The sequence below is a fragment of the Anopheles darlingi genome, chromosome 2, assembly GCF_943734745.1.
Source record: "Anopheles darlingi chromosome 2, idAnoDarlMG_H_01, whole genome shotgun sequence".
NCBI classification, from domain to species: Eukaryota; Metazoa; Arthropoda; class Insecta; order Diptera; family Culicidae; genus Anopheles; species Anopheles darlingi.
This window is the reverse complement of record NC_064874.1, coordinates 32,874,239-32,879,402: the sequence shown is the minus strand read 5'-3', so window position 1 is coordinate 32,879,402 and position 5,164 is coordinate 32,874,239. Positions and strand designations below refer to the sequence as shown.

At 51.4% G+C, this 5,164-nt stretch overlaps 2 protein-coding genes across 2 annotated transcripts in view; both read right to left on the bottom strand.

The window, feature by feature from the left end:
• Window positions 1-5,164, bottom strand: part of LOC125949106 (uncharacterized) — a 317,531-nt gene that overhangs the window by 202,379 nt on the left and 109,988 nt on the right. The gene's annotated exons all lie outside the window — the stretch shown is intronic.
• LOC125949108 (uncharacterized) overlaps window positions 1-5,164 on the bottom strand; it is a 41,594-nt gene that overhangs the window by 9,203 nt on the left and 27,227 nt on the right. The gene's annotated exons all lie outside the window — the stretch shown is intronic.

Sequence of the window (5,164 nt, the reverse complement as noted above, 5' to 3'; positions counted from 1 at the left end):
TTGCAAGAGTAAAAAAAACACAAACCCCTAATTACGCATCTAGCACAAGAAACAATTACGACCAAAGCGCAGATTTTGCTGGTTACAAAGTGCAAAACAGTACTAATTTTACTCTTTTTCTGTCCATGGCCCGTGTGAAGAGTTTTTCTGGAAACGAAATGCTAAAAAAAAGGGATAACTAATCAAGTGTGACCGAGCAGTAATGGATCGACATCGCTGCACATCATAGAAATGCATACAAAAATAATTTAAACATTTTTTTTGTATTCAACCAAATTTATGTGCTAATGCTAAACTGATACAGTTTAAAACAAAGCGAAAGCTCATTAAAAAATAATATCTGTAGAAAAATGTAATGTATGTTTATGCCTATTGTCAAGCAAAACTATTCTCATTTTTGACCAGTATGACATAATTCACCCAATGGGCAGCCAATTCAACCGAAAATCCACGTCACAGACACCCGTCACCGACCACTCCGCATTTAATCAATCAAACAAATCCATCGGACAACACCGCCCAACGATCGCTGGCAACATTTACAATCATTTATCAAAAGCCACAACGATCGTCTCGGGCAGAGAGTTTGCACTATCATCTTTCTCAAGTGAGCCAACGATCTTGCAACCAGCATCCACCATAGAACGTACCATCCAAACCGGACACCTGAAGTTCTCTCCCACATTCGATTCCTGCGGCTGCTGTTGCTGCTGCTGCTGCTGCAAGCAAACAGTTATGTATATCTCTCTCGCCTGTTGCTACCACTTCATCGCAAGTTGAAACCGCACAGAACCAGTTGGGCCGAAGATACCTTTCCGGGGGCCTCATAAATGTATAATTCATTGCTTTTGCGCCAAATATTCCACACCAGCCGGACCGGGGCCAGCTGGGCAGCAGCTCAAGCAGCACCGCGCATCTCGCCCCGTTGACGAAGCGCGTCCAAAATGGCCCAAAGAATGTTGTGCACCACACCACACTACCGGCTGGGCAAGGGCAACCGGGGCAAGCGATAAAACATTCCGCAAATGTTTTGGCAATGGCCAGCTGGAAGGCCAGCAGCACAAACCAAACCTGGCCGAATTCAATCCCGGGCGAATAATAAAAAATCCCCAACAACAGCCGCAGCATCAGCTTCCTGACGAGCGACGAAGCGAGAGAAATGTGATGAACGAAGTGGAATAAAATCTGACGAGAAGCTGGACGAAACCCCTTTTTTGATTTGTTTTGCGTTCCTCCAGGTCCCCCCGTCTCTCATCATCCACGAGTATCACCGCGTTCCAGAAAGGGCAGCGGCGCACGAGCAGGCATGCCCGCGCGATTCGAATTCCTGACGTACTTGCTGTTGCTGCTGTTGCTGCTGCTGGAGTTCTTATGCTCTCGCCTTTACCATATTACCTTCTCGGGCTTTTTTGTTTTTGGTTTTTGGGGCCTTTGTGCCAAACACACACCCTCGTGCCAGCCGAGTAGCGGAGGGTGGCAGAAATGCCTTGACAAACGTCGTGTTCCGAAAGTCCCGCGGCGTTTTTTTTTATTTTTTTTTTATTTTTTCCATTTTTTGGAAATGGAAATGAACATAAAACAAAAGCAAAAACGCCACGCCAAGTTTATCGAGTTGAGGAAGAAAACGGCAAAACTCTCCTGCACATTTACATCCAGAACACCACAATCATTCCATGCAGAGCAGTGTGGCAGAGTCAAGAGCGTAGCGGTCGGCGGTGTGTGTGGTGGCCGGTTTTGTGCTGCCGGTTGGTGTGTGCCGGTTTCGGTTCCATGTCTTCGTTTCTTTTTCCCCTCGTAGGTTTTTGTTCCTTGTCTTAAGGGGGTCCATTTTTTACAGTTCTGGCTCGTTTATCGTTTTGAATTTAATGAAAATTTAATGATCTTGCGTTGAAACAAGATTTGAACGGGCAACCAAAACAAAAAAAAACCATGAAATTGAAAGCCCAGGGTCGGAACGCGGAATAGGAGCGTGCTCGCGACTAAGAAAACAGCCGCCCTCGTTCCTCCCAGACCGAGACCGAGCCCCGGGGACAGGGAGCAACATAATAATATATTAGAAAACATTAGCATACATTCCGCGAAAAATCGCTCGTCGCATCCGGAGGAATTGCGCGCGGCAGCCAAACGGCGAATCCTCTGCAGGCAACGACACGCGGACCGATCACTTTGTGGTCGTTAGTTCCCGTGGCCCGCCCTGGCCACGCGATCAACGATGAGGTGAGCGGTGCGTGCGGACCCCAAAACCCCCCTCATCGTGTCCTGGAGATGTGCGCCTTTCTCCGCATGTGCTCGCGGAAAATCGAATACATTATTCTTACGATCCATTCGGAACGCGATCACATCATTGGCAGACCATCGTTGCCGCTGGACAGCAAAACCTGATGAACGGAACACCAAGGGTCTCCGTTCAGCGGGCAGTGAGAATTGAAAACAACCTAATCTTCGTGGGGGAATCGTTTTTTTTTTGTCTATTTTTGGAAGGCCACGGTTGTAAAAACCTTCAACAAGATCAAACGGATCAAGCAGACGGACACGACATAAACGTGAAGCTAAACACACACAGGCCGGGCGGGGCGCGAGGTACCAGCAACGGTGTGTGGAGCGCCACAAGAGATATTTAGGTGGCCGCTTCCCGTCGCGATCAAATTCGGTAGTCAAAATATGCTAAACCGTCCCTCTCCTCTTCCCCTTGCTCCATATTTGGCAGCATCAGCCACACCACACCACGACGATACGGACATGATAGCGTCCTTCCAGCGCTCCGCTTCTATCGCTTTTGCGGATTCTTTTGCTCACTTGGCTGTCCTGTCCTGAGCAGTAGCAGCAGCAGCAGCAACAGAAGAACACTCGCGGATGCGAAGAATGCCCCGACCTCCACCTCCACTCACCTTCCTCCTCCTCTTCCTACCGGGGAGGCGTGCGATGGTAATCGAGGACACATGGGCACCACCGCGGACGGGCCCCGTTCGTTAGCCAGCCCTTTTGCATTCTCCAAAAACACGCTGAATTTGATTACGATAATCGCCGTTTTGCCCCTTGGAATGTGTTCTACGTTGGGGTGGAGGGGGTGCTGCAGCCTCAAGCACCCAGCGGCCACAGATCATTAGTTTGCAAAGAATGTAAGCTACACCGCGGCCACGTACCCTCTCTCGCGGCGTCTCGCGTCTCGTCGCCGCGACGACCGCCATCATCATCATGCTGCTGCCCGCAGGAAAAGGAAGGGAAGTTTATGTTTTTATGTTGCCTGCGGAGCTTCGATCGTTTACCGTCCCGGCCGGGCGCTTCTGGTTTCTGGTTTTGGCCTCATTAGCTGTTTGGAGCTTTGGCTCCATGCTCCAAGGACATCCGCCGGGCCCCGTTAGTGTGTTGCCTTTCAGAACCAGAACGCCAAAAAGGCCAGACCAATGGACGACAGGCCCCCCTCCCGTCGTGCTCCGTCGTTTGACAGTGAACCACCGGACATCGACTGGTTGTCCAGCGATCGATCGCCGAGTGGCCCTAATTACCGCAGCTGTTTCGGTTACGTGGCCCCGTGCCAAAACGCAGTGCCTTTCGCGTGCGCGCCTAAGAGTATAATAAGGTTCGGTGACGTCAGCCTGACTGGCTGGCCGGTGGGGACCGGTCCGGATGCCCGGTACACCACAACGATGATGATGAACGATTCACTTGACCCACACACACACACACACCCTCTCTGTCTCTGGGAGCTCATATCGATGCAACCCCTTACGCGACTCCGGTACTTGTGGCGATTCCTTATTGTTTCCACCCCTCGAAACGTCAACAGCTCGCAGCAACTGGCCATGACCGCTGCTCGGCCGATCGACACATGAGACACCTCATCTGAAGCGTGCACAGCATTATGCCATGGACAGGAACAGGGTCCAAAAACGTGAGGTGACGTGTTGATCCTTCGACGCAGCGTTCGTTGCAGCAACGATCGTATTGTTACAATGCTCGCTCGCTCGCTCGGTAAACCCCTGACCCGACGGTGTCCCCATTTACGTCAGCTTCCAGAAAAATCCGTTCAAATTCTCCGCAGCCGCATGGTACAAACATGGTACACCATCAACCGTATTCTTCGGAGTGCGGCAAGTGACTCAACGCTTTACAACGCTCCGCCCTTCCCCTGTCACAGGACATCCTTGCGCTCCAGGGTAACAAAAGACAAACAGCGGAAGCAACGCTGAGTGGAACTAGCAGTGTACACTCTTATCGATCGGCAAACGACAACAACCGGCCCGTGATTGGAACCATTTCCCCCCCCCCCCCGCAACCCTTCCAGCAGCCCCATAGTTTCCGGGAACGCCGGATAGGTGCCCCGCAATGCGTTACGCAATGCCACTCGTCGGCGTCGGCGTTTAGGAGTTCGAGTTTTGAGTGGAGGACGAACGACGAACCTTCCCAATGCTAAACCTGTTATCAGTTTCTCTCCTTACCAAAGGGTGCGGTGGTGGTGATGGTAATGGTCGTCATACACACCCTCTGGGTGCCTTTTTTTCGGCGATACATAATCAGTGTACAGTGAAGGCTACCACCTCCGCCTCCTCTGGCCTCTGTTACCGATCCCGTCATTGTGGGTGCTTTGAATCATGCGCGCTTCTGTGAAGCCGCGGGCGAGCGATCGAGGGTGTGGTGTGTGTGACCTAAAAGAAAGGGTGCGCCACCACCTCTCAAGTGCTGTGTTCGGTGGCTACACCCCACCCCACCCCACCCCCTTCCTCTCAAAAACCAATTCCTTCAAGAGTTGGTGTTTTACTGTTTCCCTTTGACTCGCTCGAGGTCTCTGCTCTGGGGGTTCGTGAGTGTCTTCTGTTCTGTGGGGTTTTTGGGTGGAAAGATCAACAGTACGCGCGTTCAAGGGGGTTGAAGGGGAAGGTGGTGTACACTCATAACACCCATATGGCTTCTCCCTTCGCGCCCTCCAGCCCCGGCTCTGGCTCTGGAATGGAAGCAGCAGTGAAGTGTTCGAAACGGATCACCGCACCACGCCGGGAAGTCAGTTTATGATCGATCGTGATCCGGACCGGACATACCGAAAACGCGTTTGCCCGGTGAACGCCATCACCGGTCCGTCCTTTGGTGCGAAATTGTCTCTCTTTCTCTTTAAATGCTTCTGTTGCAGCATATCTAAAGTGCGAAAAAAAAGTCCGTTTAATGCGTG